Consider the following 20,481-nt stretch of genomic DNA (forward strand, 5'->3'; position numbering starts at 1 on the left):
AACATCTGTTAGTTCATAGCTAAAAGCACGACTGAGGGGGACCCTCTCAACACACTCCCCAACATTCCCCTCAGAGTGACTGCAGTCCACCTGGGACAAACTGCCATTTTCTTTGGCCAGCTCAGCTACAAAGCCTGATAAGTCTTCTTCCTGGGAAGCCCTGTGATCAGTATTGGGCAGTCCTCCTAGGCCCAGTGACTCCAGATCAGCTGGGTGTGTGAACTTAAATTCCCCTGCAGTCTCGGCAGTAGAAGGCACTTTTTCACGCTCCTCCTCACTAACAGTGGAAGTGTCTCTCATGGAATCAGAGTGGACTGTAAGTTCCATAGCATTAGGCACCTGAGAAGAATCCAGGGCATTAAAATATTCACAATCCAATCCAGTATCAGAGTCTTTCACCCTTACATTTAAAAGGCCTATGTGTTCCTCTTCTAAGGCAGCCCCTGGAACATGACCAATTACAAGTGCATTTTCTGCATCCTGGGATGGGGCCAGCCCTTCAGAAGAGGCTTGATTCTCCAGCTCAACGAGAGGAGTTATTCCTTCTTCACATAAACACTCCTTTTCAAGTTCAAGAAACATCTGCACTGAATCTGTGTCAGAGAGCTGTTCTGAATCAATAGGACCAACAGTACATTCTAAGTTGGAAACGAGACCCTCCAGCCCCTGAGCAGTTCTGTTTGTCAGCTCACCTACAGCACTCTCACCTGTGAGTACAGAGCTGTAATCAAGAGGTGCATCCTCGAGAACAGAAGCCAAATGGTTCTTAGCTGACTGTAGGCCATCAGAGCAACAAATCTGACCAAGAGTTAGGTCGTCAAAAGTTCTCAAGACAGCGGCCGAGCAGTCGGCGCCATCCTCTGCCACTGCTACAGCGTTTGCTTGTTCTCTTTCTTCAAAAATATCTGCCAGGCTGTTCTTTTTCTCATCTGCCATTAGAAAAATCTTTCCTCTCTCTGACAGTTTCTCTTCCTCCCACTCCTCCTCAGCCTCCATCATGATCCATCGCTCATCCTCCTCAAACTTGAGCTCAGACTCTGTTTTCTCTCTCAGGCTGGGAGTTATGAGAACATGCAATTCTGGATCCAACAGCTCTTCACTCAGGCAAGGGGAGAGAGGTGGCATTTCCACAGTGCAGGCTGTGTCCCCAAGGGGGTGCTGCTTCTCACCGAAGCCTCCCTTAGCTAAACTTTTCATGGCTCTGGGCCAGGTTGCACTTGAGAAACTGTGTCCCTGCATTACATCTGTGTTACCACTTGCTGCTGCTGCTTCTGATTCTAGAGGCTGGAATTCATGGGGAGAGCGCTCACTGTGCGGCTGCAATCTGAAATCTTGGCACTCTCCACTTAAATTTTTCACATCCTGCCCTTCTGGAACATCTATGGATTTAGACACATGTTCCAGAGTCACGGACTCTGACTGAGGCTCCCTGTGGTCCAAATGACCAGAACTCTCTGTTAATGCAGAATTGGATTCCTTCTTCTCTTGCAGGGAAGGGTTTGAAACACCAGCTTCTGAAACCTCGCTGAGAGAAGCTTCTATCCTCTCTGCAAATTCTGGGAAATTGGGTGGCATGAAGGACTTCCATGATCTTCTGTTAATGTTGTCTTTGCGTTCTGCATTTGGTCGCCTTCTGGGTGGCACGGGTGCTGACTTCTGCACATCGCTGCTTAACTTTAGTGCATCAAATATTATTCTCTCATCCAGCTTTTTGCCTTCTGGTGCTCTAGATTCAAAAACGTTAGATGCTGCTCCTAACGTACCATTACTGGATATAGTACTTCCTTCCATCTTTTCCATGGTGCTTTTTGATGTCTGATTAAGCTTTGACCCCTGGTCAATTTGTTCATTTATCCTCATTGTATCATATATAGATCGCTGTGGAACATAACAATCCTCTATATAGCCATCCTCTTCCTCTCCTTTCCCCAGGCAGGTGGGGTTCTGCCTTAAACAGTCTGGCCTGCTGAGTGGCTTACCCATACTTTTTCAGTCAAGATGAAACATCAACCTTTTAAAAGTTTTTCACCGGTTACCCAAAAATGCATTCTGCATAGGTTAAAAATCCTTTTACATGTTCACAACCCGGAACCACCAATCGGATCTGCCCTCCAGAAAGGCCTGCAAGTCCAACTCTGAAGTCATTCTGGGAAAAGCTCTAAGAGAAATAGCTTCTTCCTCACAGGCTAACAGCCTCATAGCTGCAGCCAGTTAAGTGGTATAATCTAGTCAACACACATAAAATAATTCCTTGTATGGCTTCTTTTGTGGGTCTTTTAAGAGCACAGCTCTAGTTCAGTCAGTAAAAACAAAACAAAACAAACAAAACATCTGATATTGACAAGTCTTACTCAGTATCTAGTTCCACTCACTTCTCACCCAGAGTTGGAAAGAAGCTTTATACCAATTGTGTCCTTTAACAACAATGGCACAGCCTCCCCAGTCTTCAAGTATGGCCCAAGCTCCTAAGAATTCCTTTCATTTTATCCTCAGTTCCAGTCCTGGAGAGTCCAGCTGGTCTGAATTAGCCATCCGTCCTCCCTAGTTCGGGTGTTTGCATTTGAACTGGGCTGGTCGGCGGATATTCCTGCAACTTTAAACACAGGAAGTCCTTCATTCGGGGCCAGCTTGGGGCTTCCTGTCTCCAAAACATCATGGCATTGTTGTGGCTCCCAGAACAGCCCAGCGCTGTGGCCGCAGAACAAGGCGAGCGGAGCCGGGCGCCGGGCCTTGGAGAGGCCGGCAGGCTGCAGCCGCGGCCGACGGCCGGTCCCAGGGCTCGCTCGGCGCGGCCCACTCCCCCGCGCCGCCGCGCGCCGCGCGCCCCGAGGGCCAGGGATGCCTCACCGCAGGCTGGCAGGTGGCTCCGGGCCGCGCCGGCCTCAGTCCCGCGCTCAGGAAGTTAGTTTGTCCCTCCGGCAGCTGAGTCCCGCGTGCTGTGGGCGCCGCCTCCCCCGCCGCCGCCAGTCCCCGGCCCGCAGCCGCCGCGCCGTGGGCTGCATGTCAAGCAGTCGCCTCTATTCTCCGCCACCGCCGGCCCCGCGGCCCCGCCGTCCTCCCCGCCCGCAGCTGTCACGGTCCCGGCATGCAAACTTCTGGCTGGGAACAAAAGGCTCCGCTCGGGCCGGGCGGGGGCGAGCCCTCCTCCCTCGCACGGAGCGGCCCGCTCGCCCGCCGCTCGCCGCAAGTGCTGGGCCGGCGGGCGGCTCTGCTCCCCCTTCCCCGCGCCGCCGCGCCGCCCCGCCCCGCCCGGGCAGCCCCCCTGGAAGCCCGGGAGCGCGACGCGGAGGGCCGAGGGGAGGAGGACGGAGGCGGAGCCGCGGCAGGGGCAGGGAAGAGGAGCGACCCGAGCCGCCAGGGAGGGGGCGGCGGAGAGGATTGGAGGCCGAGGCGGCGGGGGCGGCGCTTCGGCGCGGTTCGGGGCCAGGGAGCCCGGCGCCAGCCGCTCGGCTCCGCGAGCCCACGCCCACCGCGCCCCGGGGCACCGGGGAGAGCCCCGCCCCCGGGAGGGCGAGCGGAGGGGGGCGGTCCCCGCGCGAGGCCGGCCGCGCCGCGCAAATCCCCTGACAAAGGAAAGCCCCGCCCTCCCCCGCCGGCCCGACCCCCTGCCGCCCCCGCCGCGTCCCGACCCGCCGGGCTCCGAGCCCAGCCCAAGGGCGGGCGAACCCAGAGGGGCGCCCCCTGCCTCCCGCACGGCCGCCCGGGGCCCCTCTGCCGGCGGGGTCGCGGCGGCTGCGGCGGGCCGCGCGCGTGGTGCTCGGCTCCAGCTCCACCGCCGAAGGCTGCCCCGGTCCCTCCAATGTCACCTTTAGCGCGCCCCCGCCGGGCCCAAGAACACGCTAGCCTTAAACGCGGCACTTTGCCGGGGTCCGAAGGCGTCCTGTTAACTAACGGCCAGAGGCCAAGGTACTGGATGAACTCTGGGCACCTTCTATCTTTCCCTTCTCCCGTCCATCCTCCCACCAGAAATTTCTCTGCCCCCAGACGGGAGAGGTGGCAAGGCCGGAGGAAGGGGTGCGGGGCGGTGGAGGCCGGCGGCAGAGACCCACGCCCTAACACCTGGGCTGCTTTATTGCCGCGCACATCCAAGGAAACCCGAGCCTCCCTGGGGCCGGCTCAAAAGCATGCGTCTGTATTTCAAGTCTCAAAACGGAAAATGCGAGAGAAAGGTGGCTCACAATCCTGTGCACAGATTTTTGGCTTTTGGAAACGCCATCCAATCACCTGGTGACTGTTAAACCGGGAAAGTACAACGGGCAACCCAGGCAACTGCCCACAGAGGCAGCTGCATTTCTGAAGGGGGGCAACACTCTGCTCCCCTTGTGATGGTCATTTTTTAATTTTGTGAAGGAAAAGCAACAAAGTCTACTAACAATTTCTGCCTCTCTTTTGAACCATGTGGTCAATATAGATGGTAAAACTTATGGAAAAGTTATTTCTGTCCTTTACACAAACAGTAAGTGAAGCCAATAGTTGGCATATGGAGTATCTGGCAGTGAACCCCTGAGCTGAGCCTTCAGCTTAACTTAGAGAGCCAGAGCGGTCCCTGGCAAAATGAGGTGTGGGCTGAAGCCTGTGATCAGAATTAAGCAACTAAAGGGGCGCCCGCCTGGCTCCAGTGGTAGAGCATGCATGCCACTCTCGATCTCAGGGCTGTGAGTTAGGAGTGCATCTACCAAAAAAAAAAAAAAAAAGGCAACTTAAAAAAGACCACTTACTGGCAAAATACGTAACACTTCATTTCTAACTTCAAAAGAAGCTGTGATCAATTCTGCCCTCTCAAATCCAAAAAACTATCTCCCCATCTGGAAACTGCTGGGAGGGGTTGGGCTGGACTGTATCTTGACAGCCTTTCTAACTTATTCTTTAGTTCTAGAAGTTTTAAAGAAGCCACCCCAAAATCCTGAGTCTTCCTAGTGCTATACTACAAGACACTAGAAACCTTGTCCCCTGAGGAACAAACAGTAGAAAGAACCAAGAATGCTTGACCTAGAGAAGGTTTCAGGCAATGCAATCAACGTGATGGATCTGAAGGGCTGGGATGTGGGAGGAAGGAGGTTTGTTCTGGAGGTCTCCTTAAGCTGGCACACTAAGATCCAAGGTCAGATTTGGAACCAACAAAAAGCTTTCTCACAGCTATTCAAATAATAGTGTCCCCTAAAGGGATGACTTCCCTGACCCTGGAGGTGTTTGAGCAGAAATTCAAGGAATCATTTGGCAAGGATTTGGGGAAACAAATCCTCTATCAGTTTGTTCAGGATGAATTTTAAAGTCCCTTCTAACTCTGACACACTGTGATCCTAAGGTATGATCAGCTTACAGATCTGATACTTAACATTTCAGGAAATCTGGGTCTTAATTTTCCTTTAATTATTCAGCACAACTGGAAAAACCCAGGGAAAGCAAGATCAATTTCACTAGCAAGTCTCCTGGCCAAATACACTCACTTAAGTGTTCAGATATCATAACAGACTGTTTAGTGTGCCAGGGCCCCTCTGGTTGGAAGAATCTGAGGAATTCTGGCTCTCAACTAGGGTGGGTGGTTATTCCATTATAAAGAATGATCTTGATGTGGAATCACAAACTTCATGGCCAGAAATTCCTTTCCTGTTTCCTCACCAAGTCAGGTGCCAACCAATTCAGTCTTCTTAATCCCTCCCCACACCTAGCTATCTACCTTATTGTCACTACTCTCGCTGAATGCTCCACATTATAATATAAATAAGCAGAGCATTTTAACAACTCTGAAGTTAAAATTCGAAGTATTTATTGACTTAAGTTATACTCTGACTAAAAGTGTTAAGAGATTATTATAGAGAAATCTTTCCCCAAAGTTACAGTCTTATAGAAAGGATTACATAAAGTTGCCCAATTCTTTCCCCCACCACAAAAAAGAAGCCAGAGAGTGGTGAGTGCACTGCTCTTTTTTTATCATCAGTATGTGTTTAGGAAGAAATCAGGAGAGGAAGCACAGGGCTCTTTCTTTTATATCTTATTTTCTTTTTAATCTGTTCATGAGTTTCTCTTTAGTTTTGGTATGTGGAACTCTGCCAATAGCCATCTCAGTGACTGAAATAAATACCTGATATAACTTTCAGCCTCTTGTTACCCTGATAGCTCCAACAAAAAAAGCATCTGTTCATTTCACATGCTGTGTGTAAACTTTTTAAAAGACAAGTACAGGGAGCTCCAAAGAACCTCTTTGGATGCTTCCCCCACTCCCTGTAACCACAAATATAAGGGCTGAAGCCAAATTTCAAATTAGTTTCCAGTTAGTTGATTACAGAGTTCAAAGAATTCTGTACTTATTTTGAAATTCCTAAGAACGAAATTTGGTGTTGGATTTTCTTTCAGTGAACTTAGAAGAAAGAACAATCCTGGCCCTTCCTGCTGTCTTCTTAATTAAAGACAGCTGGGTGGAGTCTCCTCACACCCTAACACAGCTCCCTCTCCAAGTTTTGAACCCAGCATTTTGCCTTTGCTCCAGTCTTAACCCACGAGTCCCCTAGGACAATCTGGAGACCCCAGATCCATACTTCCTCAGATTGTTTAATGCCTTTTCATGCACCCCTCTCTCTCAGAAGATTAGTTCTGATTAGAGACGGTTTTAGAGAACTCGTTACATCTTGCACATTTTAAATCTACAAAATGCCTTTCATCTTAGGCTTGCTAGACTTTACAAGCACTTATTTAGTGGCAAGTGGAAACTCCACAGTATTAGTCTGTACCTGTTGGGCATCAGTAACTACCATCCTAAGGTGTTTTTATTATATAAAGATGGCTACAGAGTGGCTCATTAGGCAATACAACATGATATGAAATTTGTTTTAAGTGGGATACTGAGGATTTTGATGCTCTGTGAGCTCGCATGTATTTCCAAACCCATGAGAAAACTTTCCACACGCTCTGCAGGAACTCTCATGACCCCTGTAAGCCCTTTCCTGCTTACGGACTTTCTAAAAGACAGTGTATTAATCCCTCTTTTAGCCACTTACCAAGATAGTAATGACAAAAGCATGGGGCTCTGCGAATTAGAAAAGACTGGACAGAAGAACATAGGGAAAGAAGGCAGGGGGAATCATGGAAGGAAGGCTTCATGGAGGGAATCACATTTACTCACTAGGATGTGGATATGCAGAGATGGTGAAGACAAGATTTCTAAACAAAAGACTCGAGGCAAGGATCCTAAAAAAGCAAATTCAAAGTAAGCATGGCTTAAGTACAGGCTGTATGAAAGGGAAAAATGAGAGGTCAGAATGGTAAGCACTCAAGGCCAGTTCACCAAAGCCCTTGAATGCCAAGCACGAATTTGTGCTTTATTCAGAAAACCATTATGACATTGAGATTTACTTATTTCAACTTCTCAGCAGCTCATGAGAGTTACTAAGTGGTTTGTGGAAAGTTTCTTAAGAATTTGGGACTGGGTGCTCATTAAACTGCCATTTAATATACACGATCTCATTTTAAAAATCCAAATTCTTAAATTAGCTTGAGGTGGTAAACTTACTTGTCCAAAGTAGCATAGCTATTTGATAATCCAGGTTCTTAAGACTTGAGCTTATGTCTGATGATACTACATTGGTGTATATACAGAATAAGCTGTAGCTGGGCAGAGATTGAAGGTGGAGCAATCAGGAGGACTTTGCAGTTCAGTCAAAAGGTAACAAAAGCCTGAACTCATGGAAATGAGGAAGGGAGCTGTGAAAGAAATCAGAGAGACCGAATACTTGGACTTCACAACTGAACAGATAGAAAGTAGAGGTTAAGGGGAAAATAAACTTAAAAGAATGCTGTAGCATTACTCTTAAATTCCTGGGGGCATAAATGTCCTATAAAACAGTAGCAGAGAGGAAGAAACTATTTGAAGAAGTTAAGATTCAATTTAGAAGATACTGAGTGTGAAGTACTCAAAGGCAACTCAGGTGGAGGTGTCCAGAAAGGCCCCTCACACAAAAGACTGAGGTTTGGGATAGAGATACAGGTTTGGAAGCCTTCCTCCAGAGAAGAGTGAGGAGGTGGACATCCAGGGGTTAACTGTGGAGAGAAAAGGGAAGAGGATAAATGTTCAGAATTTTAGAACCACATATTTGGGAAGTAGGAGGACAAACCAAAAAAAGAAAGCAGAATAACAGCCAGAGAAAAGAATGGAGAGAATACAATGTCAGGAAAGTAAATGCACAGGAGGGTTTTAAGAAAGAAGCTATGATGTTAAATGCTGCGTAACAGATGAGGAGGACTATGAGTTAGACAAGGCCACTAGACTTGGCAACTAGGACATGGGTGAATATTTGGAAGACAACAGTTTCAGTGCAGTGATAGGGGTTAGGATTGCATTAGGGGGTTAAGGATAAGCAGTGGTGAGAAAGTACTGATCCCCCCCTTCTTCCTGAGACTCTGTTCCTTGGCTTCCACAACACGGCGCTATTCTGATTCTGTCTTTTTAGCCAGCACTTCTTTGTCCTTTGGGTTCCTTTTTGGCCTCTTTTTTTTTTTTTTTTGTAATTTTTATTTATTTATGATAGTCAAACACACACACACACAGAGAGAGAGAGAGAGAGAGAGAGAGAGAGAGAGGCAGAGACACAGGCAGAGGGAGAAGCAGGCTCCATGCACCGGGAGCCCGACGTGGGATTCGATCCCGGGTCTCCAGGATCGCGCCCTGGGCCAAAGGCAGGCGCCAAACCGCTGCGCCACCCAGGGATCCCCCTTTTTGGCCTCTTAAGGCAAGTAATTTCATAAGATGTAGCCTTGATTCTTTTCAATTGGTTCAGTATTTACTGGAGTCTACTATGTGCTCTAAATTATGCCAGGAACCAAGGGAGAGGGATGAGCAACATGTGGTCAGGAGCCTATGTCCCGGTAGGAGTGGCAGACCTTCACTTTAATTCACTTGCAAGGACTACTCAGAAAGGATAGCAAACGGTACTGGGAGAGTATCAGTCAAGGGGGTCTGCTCGGGCCCGCAGGTCCAGGAAAGACTTTCCGGAGTAGGTGACCATGTAGGCTTTCATTTGGGACTGAGAGCAGTCTTCCCGCTCCAGGTTTGCAGGACTTCACAACTTTTGCACGTTAACAACTACACAAAATTGCTCAGCTATTTTTATACAACAGGCCCTTGTAGTGAGTTGCCAAGAAATCTTGCTATAGGGGTCCTTTCTCTAATATTAGAAAAGGAGGTAGGATAAATAAGTCAGAGGGAAGAGATTTATGAAGACTGTCTGTTTCATTTTGTTACTAAAGCAATTCTTACCATTGATCAACAACCAACCAACTTAGGTTTGAATGTAAAGAACTGGACCCCCATCAGAGCTTTTCCTTTGGGAATCAACTGCAAGATGACAGAGATATTAAATGGGTCATTTAGTTAGATGCAATAAATTCAAGCTGGAGGAGGCCTCAGAGAAGTTCAATTTCTTTGAATGCTTAGCATCTTCTTCCCTTGACTCATACATACATCTAATTGAACATTAAAAACATGTCTGCTGAAGCTGAAGAATTAAAGCTTTTCTATAAAACTATCTGGATCCGGTATGTATGCTTGGCAGAGAGATTAATTATATCTGTGTTTTTTTAAGCTGCTTTCCTCTGAAGCTACTAAGCTGATACCTTTTCTCCTCATTCCTCCATGCTTTAGTTAAAAGTTTGATTAATATTAAGAAGTGTCTCTCCCAAAGATGCTGACTTGGTAGTTGCCATTGTATGGCAACAGGGGAAGATAACATGGTCTATGTTAAAAGCTAATTAGGCCAAGGACCCGGAGATCATTAAAGGTATCTGGTGGGTAACTCTGAGTTACTGGGGAAGTCACTGAGCTAGTAATGGCTTCTGGTTAATTCTGGTTAATGATATGAAAATAACACTGATTTGTAGAGCACATAAGCCAAGGTCAAAATGGTCTTAGAAAAACATGCTGGCTGTGGGATTTTGATATAAATGAATAAATTAACAAGTTAATGAATAAGTAAGCAAATATGTATATGTATATACATGTACATAAAGTCTATTTAAAGTTGTGTTACAAGTCATGAACTACACTATGTACTGCTACTCTAAGGTTAGAAACCAGCTCTATACTTGTTCCTCATAAAATTGCTCAGGAAAGCTGTCCATCCACTTGTTTCACTGCTGCCACTGAACTAACTTTACTTTATCCTCATAATTGCCATTTTTCCATGAAGAGAATGAGCTAATCTAATCGGGTACTGGGCCTTAGAGCAAATCTTCTGGAGAATAATTATCTCTAGGCACAAAGGGCATAATTTTTTTATTCAAAAGATTTCATAATATTCCAATTTGTATGCCTGTATACATTTAAAAAACATAAAAATTATCATTTATTGAGCACTTAATATATGCCTACTGCTTTCATCTACATCACTTAACTCTCATAAAAACTCCAAAGGTATGATTTACCACTGTTCACATTTTATAGTTAAAGTAACTATACAGAGAGGTTAAGTAATTTCCCCCAAGGTCATACAGCTAGCAAATGATAGAGCCGGAATTCAAAGCTGGATACTTCGGACTCAAACTCATATTCAGTTTTTCTCACTACACTAAGTTGCATGAAATATGAAGACTCTGCCTAACTGTGAACTAATTGGGTCAGTGACAATGACTCTAAAGTGATGGACAACTATAAGACAGTATTTCAGGATCTGGCTTTCATTAAGTCCATTTGAAATTGCAGGTTTCTTTCTTTGTTTTGTTCAGGCTAGTACTGAAATGAAACTGTGTTCCTTTAACATAAACTCATAGAGAAGGAAGGGAGTCCACAGGCAAGGAGCGTTGAGGAATCCAGGCTAGGATCAGAATTTCTCAGGATTCACAAAGATTTGCCTCAAGTCTTACAAAGTAGACAGCATTTTGAATCCCACAACTCACATGGCTTATGAGAAATAAAGAGCACTTGTCCCATCAAATATTCACTAATCTCCAACTATATGCATACCCGTATTTTAACTACTTTGAGGGACACAAAAATGAATTTATTGAGATTAGAGATAGGACAAATGCACAGAATCAGAAAACGTCAAAGTTTGGTAGTCTATGATAAAGGCCAAATGAGTTACACATCTTAAGTGGTTTAGAACAGAAGAAGTAGTGAGCTAGGTAGACCAAGGAGGCTTTGTGGAGACAATGGGACTTGAACCAAGGCTTCAGGTTTGGGTAGAAATAGGCAAAATGTATAAGGAGTGTTTGGGATGAGTGGATGTAGTAGATGGTCTGTATAGGAAATAAGACTAATAAGTGGGGATCAAATATGTAGTTTCCAAGGCCAGAGAAGGAAAAGACTAGAAGCACAGATATAGACCAGTTCTGAAGGATGCCATCAGTTGACCTATCAGATCAGATGGCTCCTACACTGATCTGGGTGAAGGGTAAGCACTCACAGAAAGAAAGGTGAATAAAGATAGAAGCTAAGGGAAAAAAGCACCTAGGAGGCCCAAGTTCTAGAAGGCTACCACATAATTTGTCTGTTTTTTTTTTTCCGTGGGAACCATGTGCGTACACGCTTGCTGTCCAATCATCAGAGGAGCTCTCTGCATTCCTGACAGAGGATCCTTTGTTCCAAACAGCAAGGCTCAAAAGAGACAGAGTCTGATAAAAATCACACTGAGACCAGGACTCCCAGCTGGTGCAGGGCCTGATGCCATTCCATAACACACCCTACAGGAAGCAGCTTGAGATACACAGCTGATTGATTTCCACAGCAGGAGCCTTGTGGGAGGGTGGGGTGGGGACTGGTCAAGCATTAAGAGAATTCCTTAGCCATTGACTCAAATTAGTTCACCAGGATCCTGACTTTATCCAACAGATCTGAATAAGTCACTCTTAGAACACTATTTTTTTTTTTAAAGATTTTATTTATTTATTCATGAGAGACATAACAGAGAGAGAGAGGCTGAGACACAGGCCGAGGGAGGAGCAGGATCCATGCAAGGAGCCTGATATGGGACTCGACCCTAGGCCTCCAGGATCACGCCCTGGACTGAAGGTGGTGCTAAACTGCTGAGCCACCGGGGCTGCCCCACTAACACTATTTCTAAACTATTTTTTTTTTTTTTAAAGGGAGGAAAACCATGAAGCTTTTGCCAGGCAGTGGAATTCTTCTGTCGGTTAACTTTTACTTGTCATGGCATCTGAAGAGGGGGAAAAAATCATCAAACTCCCACCTTATTCAGAAGTGGGCTGAATAATTCTGTGTACAGAGAGGCTATCCTCTGTATTAAAGGATGTTTAACAGCACCCACTAGATGCTAGTAGCAGCCTCTCCAGTTGTGACAATCAAAAATGTCTCTGGATATTGCCTAATATCCCCTACGGGGCAAAACTGCCCCCCAGTTAAGAACTATTGGTCAAGCATAGCCATTGAGGCCAAACAAACCTTTCCAATCCCGTCTCTAACGGTCACTTGCTGTATGGCTTCAACAAGATACTATAACACCTTCAAATCGCAGTTCCCTTGTCTGCAACTGGAATTTTCAATGTCTGGTTGATGGGGGGTTAGGGTTAGAGCTCACTTAGACTTAGGTGGCTCTCACTGTACTCGCCACCACACATCACTGCCGCTGCACTCCCTCATGCCTGCTTCCCATAACACACTGTCCCACCACAAGGTCTGGCACAGAGCAAGGGCTCAGAAAGGGTGGACTGGAAGGAGTAAGGAGCCCCCTGCTCCTAACCCCCACCAAGGGATCCATAGACCACTACCAGGTAGCATGTACTCTTATGCCTGATTGGACAAGGTTCTGAAAGCTCCACATCTCAAATCATAGTGCTGGTAGTAGGAAAACAGTGCGTGAAGGCCTTAGGAATAAGTGTACCCCATTAATCTTTGATAACCAAGACCAGAGACTGGTATTTGAAAAGCACTTGGTGGGGGGAAATCCCTGGGTGGCTCAGCGGTATGGCGCCTGTCTTTGGCCCAGGGCACCATCCTGGAGCCCTGGGATCCAGTCCTGCATCGGGCTCCCAACATGGAGCCTACTTCTCCCTCTGCCTGTGTCTCTGCCCCCCCCATGTCTATCATAAATAAATAAATAAATAAATAAATAAATAAATAAATAAATAAATAAATAAGTAGATAAATCTTAAAAAAAAAAAAAGAATGAAAAGCACTTGGTAGTGGTAGTGGCAAAGTATTAAGGAAGGTAGGGAGGGAGCACATTCTTCCCATAGCTAGGTTTTCCCAACCCCCAAGGACAGCTGAGACTTGGGAAGAATCTGTTTGGCAGGAGACAACCCTTTGGTGCAGCTAGGATTTGGTGCAGTGACCTGAAACGACTCCCTGTGGGACGCATTTCATTCTTGGTGAACCAACCAACCCTGACAATAAAGTGCCCTTCAGGGCAACTCATCACACTTCCTAGAGGCTTCCTGCTTATGCTACGGCTCGTGGGCCAGCTAGCTAGCTTCAAAGTGCCTACGATTTTTCTGAAGCTAAGACTGAGGACTAGGCTAAGGCTTAAAAATGTTTACCATTCATTTCCAGACACAAGAAACAGTCCTGTTTTGCAAATCTGTGCTTATCTCAACCGTGTTCACTAATCAAACAATGAAGGTAAGTTCTGCATGGGGTAAATTCTAGTTTTTCTGGAAACATGTTTTTCTTCCTTTGTATACAAAATCACATGGTGAACCTTAGTTGCAAATGCTACGTGCCGACACGATACATGAAGAATTTCAGTAAACTCAAACTGCTCAGTCCTTTCTTTTGTTGCTTTAAAATCTTCCCTTGCTATCAAAACTTCCAGACAGAGGTTTTTTTTTTTTGTGTGTTGTGTGTGTGTGTGTGTGTGTGTGTGTGTGTGTGTGTGTGTGAAATCCATCAAGGCTTCCTGGACAATCTTCCATTTGGTTTTACTACCTTCACTAAGGCATGAGGCTCCTTTAAGATGATGTAATGGCTGTCATCTTGGGATTTTGCTTTGTGATGCTGCTGATATTTAAAATACTAATGGGGATACTGTAAAATGGGGCTGGAAAAAGTTCAACACGAAGCAAACCTAAAGTCTTAAAGGCACCTTCTTCACTTTCTCCCCACCCAGTTGCTACAGTGGGGGCGGAGAGGATTATTACAGAGCACTGGGATTCTTTGGGTGGGGGGTTGGGGGGGAGTGGTCTCTGAAGGGTTATAAATATCAGCAGCCAAACTGTGAGTTTCTGGGCCGAGGAGAGCAACTGACAGACCGCAGTCTCCCCTTAGAGGCAGGGAACAAGGAAGCTTCCTGAGGTATTTCCACACAGGAAGTTCCTCTTCTCTTTAGAAATGCATCATCAACCAAACACCTGCATCAACAGCTCTACAAAAAATAAACTGCTGACGCCAGGAAAAGTGCCTAGGAAATTTTAAGCCAGACATGGATTAGTACCAGCAAAAATCAAGAATCCGGGGCCTGGCCTAAAAGAAGGCTGACTTAAAGAGAGTTGCTGCTACCACACAGTCTTAATCAGATTATGAGAGGGCGTCTGGTACATAAATATTTAACTTAATCAACCAGCACCTTTTCCAGCTGAATTCTAAATTTCCCACATGTAGGTGGCAATTTTCTGCTAAAGCAGTGGTTCTCAACGGAGAAAGATTTTTGCCTTTGAGGGGACTTTGGCAATGTCTAGGCAGACGTTTTTGGTTGTCACACTGGGGAAGGGTTGCTACTGGCATCTAGTGGGTAGAGATCAGGGATGCTGTTGAACATCCTGCTACGGACAGAACAGCCCCCCACAACAAAGAATTATCCAGCCCCAAATGTCAAGAACGCCGAGGTGGAGAAACCTTGTTCTAGGGCATTCTCTTCACTTCCCTGGACTCTAGTTCCTTTTTTTTTTTTTTTTTTTTTTTAGATTTTTATTTATTCATGAGAGACATAGAGAGGCAGAGACACAGGCTGAGGGAGAAGCAGGCTCCATGCAGGGAACCCGACGTGGGACTCGATCCTGCATCTCCAGGATCCTGCCCCTGGCTGAAGGCGACGCTAAACCGCTGAGCCACTGGGGCTGCCCACTCTAGTAGTTCCTATTGGGGTAGCCTTGTGGAAGGAAGGAAAGAAGGAAGGGAGGGAAGGAGGGAGGGAGAAAGAGAAAAAGAGAGAGCAGCCTGGGTGGCTCAGCAGTTTAGCGCCTACTTCAGCCCAGGGCATTATCCTGGAGATCCCATGTCAGGCTCTCTGCATGGAGTCTGCTTCTAACCTCTGCCTGTCTCTGCCTTATTCTCTCTCTCTCTCTCATGAATAAATAAATAAAATCTTAAAAAAAAGAGAGGGTGGGGCAGCCTGGGTGGCTCAGCGGTTTAGCGCGCTGCCTTCAGCCCAGGGTGTGATCCTGGAGACCTGCGTTGGGCTCCCTGGATGGAGCCTGCTTCTCCCTCTGCATATGTCTCTGCCTCTCTCTCTCTCTGTGTCTCTCGTGAATAAATAAACAAAATCTTTTTTTTTTTTTTAAAAAAAAGAGAGGGTGGGTGGGAGAGAGGGTAAGGCAAAACCAAGACAGGCCAAGGGTCAGCACGAGGCAGGGCAAGGGGTGCCTACTTAGCTTACCTTGCTGTTGTAGAGCTAGAGATACTGAAACCTCTAGGTGATAGGTCATACCAAGTGTGGTTTCCTTTCTCTCCAAGGGCAGGTAGATAATGCTGATCTCATTTGCTCTATTCTCTAGTGAATCTAACTGGCAAAACCATAGATGGGCTGATACTGTCTTTGTAATTGTTTGAAAGGAAGGAAAGTATCTTTGTGCAAATTGGCAGCCTTTCAGCTTCATGTCAGGCCCTGTCTTCTAAGGGTTTTCACATGTGCTCAGAGGGAAGCCTAAACTCGCCTTCTATGAAGCTGGGGGGTGGGGATCAAATGAAGAGGTTTACTGGGCTTTCTTGTTCTGCCCTTATGGTGGGATACTGAGTCTCTAGACAAAGGCTGCAAGCATGCACAATCCCTGACCCGGGGCTCTGTTCGGCCAGAATTAGAACTGAGAACGGTCCAGCCTCAAGTCAGTCCAGCCTCAAAGGTAAGGAAGGAAAAGACCAACAGGCTTGGGTGCTTCCAATGCATCATTAGGTGAAGTGAACCTTTGTGAGAAACCTACAGACCTTAAAAGGGTCTCCATTTTTTCCCACTTACTCTTTCTTGTCACTGAGTGGTACAGTCCTGAGTCTGAGGCCTGGCCCGAATATGCAGTAAATATAAATATACATGAAATTCAGAGTGCGAAGGGCATCCAGGTTTCTTGATATTGCTCTTGATGCCTAAACCACCACCTACTTTCTGACTGAGAAGCCACTGTGGTTCTTGGGCAGGGGTATGTGTGTGTGTACAGGAAAGGGCTGGTCTGAGACTCAGAATGATCCCAATTCCTGACTATAAAACTAGCACAGGGAATTTCAAAATGAGGAAAAGCCTCTTGTTATTATCAGTTAACAGATTTCTTTGGCTTAAGTTTCAGTGAAATAAAGGTCCCTCCTTTCTTGTTAGTGTCCTGTTATGCACATACAATTCCTTTTCCTCAATAATCATGGACTCTCTTGTTCAGGAAAACAAAATTTCCTGAAGAGATTAGCCAGTCTTTTCCTTCCAGTCTTCTGAAAATATGCTCAATATTCTCATTTGAGATTCCTGGAATGGCTGAACCCAGTAAAATGCCTAACTCTGGAAGGTTTGAGGTCTTTGCCTATTTAGAGTGGGAGAGGACTCTCTTCCCACTTGATAGATCCCCACTAGCTGACCATATTCTTTTTTTTTTTCACTGATTTCTTGTTTTATTTTTTATTATTATTTTTAATAATAAATTTGTTTTTTATTGGTGTTTTATTTGCCAACATACAGAATAACACCCAGTGCTCATCCCACCAAGTGCCCCCCTCAGTGCCTGCCACCCTAGCTGACCATATTCTATAATTTATTCAGAAGCAATTGACAGAAAAGCCTTTCCAAGGAATAATGACTTTCAGGTTTTCAGTCCTTTAAGGAGGAAATAACTTTTCCCATAAGCTGCCTCTCCATGCATTTCTTAGCACTACTGCGCAGAGGCTGAAGTAAGCCCGGGGTAGTCCCCAGGCCTGACTCATCCGTCTATTCCGCCATTCGCAGTGGAGTTAGCCAGGTCAGAGCAGAGCCCACACTTCTGTCTATAGACTCACATCCTTCTCTCTTCAGCAGATTCTGTGCTGAGAGTGTGATCCCATTAAAAAAAAAGAGCTGAAATCTTAAAGCTAATGCTGTTCTATAATGTTCATCTTCACCTCTGGTTTTTCCTTATTTTTAAAAATGATTTATTTGAGAGAGAGAGAGAGGGAGAGTGAGTGTGAGTGCACACACGAGTGGGAGGAGGGGAGAAGCAACAAGCAGACTCCCAGCTGAGCAGGGATTCCCAGTGAGTCTGGGGGCTTGATCCCAGGACCCCAAGATCATGTCTTGAGTGAAGGCAGAGCTTAACCTACTGAGCTACCCAGGCACACCTCTGGCTTTTCCTCTGAATCTGAAAGCAGAGTCATGCTTTATGCATCTGGTCTGCTGCTGTAGTGAGGAGAGATGAATCCGTTGCTGGATGCAGAGCACATTCACCCGGAACTCAACACCCAAACCACGAAAATGATTCAGTCCTCAGGATGGGCCCCAAAAGACCTTCCCTTCACTCAGCCCCCAGAGGACTGTGGAACTGACACACACAGAGCTTTTCCCCCTCCCATTGTTTTCACTTCCCATGAGCTCAGTGGGAGCTGAGCCAGGAGTGTGCTCCTCCCCTCCTGACCAAATGCTGGGAGGAGGCAAAAACTCTACCCGAAGACTTTGACTTTATAAGGCGGACCTGTGGAACCAGGCTTCTGACTTGCACCCCCAACCTGAGGACACACACAGGGAACACAACTCCACCACCCTCTTTCTCCTTTCTTCCAGTCTTGCATTTCCACACCAGTGCCCTGCAGAGAAGCATACTCTGCAGGTGGCCAGCTCATCAGTGTCTGGTCCCACCCTCCACATCCAGGGTATGGTAGTGAGAGGCTGAGTTTTGGAAACCAGTGAAACAAGTATGATATAACAAACAACTATGCAGTGACCGAACTCTGAGTAGTTTTAGGTTACATACTAGGCTACAAATAAAATACGGGACTGTCCGGTAATTTCTGAAAATCTTTCAGCTGCATCAAAATTCAGAATGTTTCAGCAATGAAGGATGAAATGAAAAGGAAATGATTAGTTGTCCTCAGATCCAAACACTCTGTGTGCCTGCCTATGGACTCTTTTTTATATTCTAGCTTGTATTTAATGCAATTTTAACAGGCTTGTTTACTTCATTTTCTAGCTCACTGAAGATGAGAAGCAAGGGACAGACTGCTAAAGGCTGTGAGAAGTAACCGCGGTAGGAAAGAATACCTGCTGCCTGGGGAAGGGTGAAGAACAGAAACTGCACACACACTTGAGAGGCACTAGACAAGAACCTCCGTACCCAAATCAAATTGCATAGTCACTTAAGAATATTCAATACAAAGCAGCCCTGAATGTCCCTAATATCCTTGAGGATATCACCATCAGATAGAACAGTACCATCTTTTTAATGTTAAACCATACTTATAAAGAAAAACATAGGCACAACATAGTGTTTAGAAGATTAGGCAAATAACATTTAAAATAATTCCCACGTAGGGGATCCCTGGGTGGCTCAGCGGTTAAGCACCTGCCTTTTTTGGCCCAGGGTGCGATCCTGGAGTCCCGGGATCAGGTCCCGCTTCGGGCTCCCTGCATGGGGCCTGCTTCTCCCTCTGCCTGTGTCTCTGCCTCTCTCTCTCTCTATCATGAATAAGTAAATAAAAATAAAAAACAAAAAACCCCAAATAATTCCCATGTAAATCAGATTCCAGTTTGATAAAACAAAATATCAAAGCCCAAAGGGATCGGCTTCAGTTTTCTAAGTCATTCATTCAGTTGGTTAGACAGTTAATTCTAGGTAACCCAGAGCCTGTAGAAGACAGTTTCTCCGTTGAGGCACTTACAGTGGAAGAGGCCAGAACGCCACACGTGATGAAGCAAGAAAGGCCACCCCACCACTGCAATGGAGGTGTGGGAGTTTCTTTTTTTTATTATTATTATTATTTTTTTATTTATTTATGATAGGCACACACAGAGAGAGAGAGGCAGAGACACAGGCAGAGGGAGAAGCAGGCTCCATGCACCGGGAGCCTGACGTGGGATTCGATCCAGGGTCTCCAGGATCGTGCCCTGGGCCAAAGGCAGGCGCCAAACCGCTGCGCCACCCAGGGATCCAGGTGTGGGAGTTTCTTAGAGGAAAACATGTGGGCTCATGAGTCTGAATTTTCCCTCCCTAACCTCTCCTTATTTGGGGCCTCAAGAATCCCCAAAATGATGATTTGCTGCTCCCAGATATAGCATCTCCAAACACTGTTAGGGGGTCTTCACCCAATGTCCCGCTTCAGAGCTGAACATCCCCTAAGCAGGGATGCCTGGGTGGCTCAGCGGTTGAGAGTCTGCCTTTGGCTCAGGGCATGATCCCAGGGTCCTGGGATCGAGTCCCGCATCGGGCTTACTGCATGGAGCCTGCTTCTCCCTCTGCCTGTGTCTCTGCCTCTCTGTGTGTATCTCTCATGAATAAATAAAATATTTAAAAAAAAAATCCCCTAAGCAGAAGGCCTTCCTGAAATAGCCACCTGTCTGCATGTGGATCTTGTAACTTTCCTCAGGACCGTGGGACTCTGACCTGGTATCACCACCTCTCCATCTGTATCTGTACTCAAAAGAATCCTGACAGGCAGGGGCCTTAGAGAACAAACGAACTCTGACGGCAGGAGTATGACTGGTACGTGGGAATAATTAACACCAGTGCTGGAAACAGTGCTGGAAGTAGCCTTTCCACATCTACTCCATGCACCAAGAAGGAAAAGCAGCCGAGGGGCCTCCAGCCGTGGGCTGAGGCCCTTTTTGGCATCGACAACAGAAGAAACGCAGGATGAAAGGCTCCCATCCTGAGAGCCATGACCCAACAGGCAGTCCTGAGAGTTCCAAGCCCCTAACCTGGCAAAATCACATTTTCAAGTCAACTCCTGTCTTCCCCTGTTGTTTTAATTTGGACTCACAAAATCACCAGACTGGAAATTCTGACTCAGGCAAAGAATTAAAACATTTTTGCAGTTAGGGCAGTGCTTTTCAAACTCTCCTACAGGCCAAGTACTTGTACTCCTGGGGGTCTGGGGTGTAGTCTTAGGCACCGCCTGCTGTTAAGTGGGAAATTTCTTTAAAGTGTCACATTTTATCTTAATAACTCATGAGAATTTTTATTTTATTTCATAATACATCAGTAACTTTCCCCTGAAGTATGAGAAAAAGAAAGCCAACACCTTAGGAAGATGACCCTTGTTTATCTTATGACTTCTTACACCTCAGTTGAAAAACAGGGACCTGGAAAAACTCTCTCTGTTGTTACAAATCACAAGAGGAGATTCTCAGAGTAAGCAGTAACATCTGGACATTTCTTTCTATA

At 46.1% G+C, this 20,481-nt stretch overlaps 1 protein-coding gene across 9 annotated transcripts in view; it reads right to left on the reverse strand.

The window, feature by feature from the left end:
• MACF1 (microtubule actin crosslinking factor 1) overlaps positions 1-20,481 on the reverse strand; it is a 341,743-nt gene that overhangs the window by 62,023 nt on the left and 259,239 nt on the right. The window lies entirely within an intron of this gene.

The sequence above is a fragment of the Nyctereutes procyonoides genome, unplaced genomic scaffold (genome assembly GCF_905146905.1).
Source record: "Nyctereutes procyonoides isolate TBG_1078 unplaced genomic scaffold, NYPRO_anot_genome, whole genome shotgun sequence".
Lineage (NCBI taxonomy): Eukaryota > Metazoa > Chordata > Mammalia > Carnivora > Canidae > Nyctereutes > Nyctereutes procyonoides.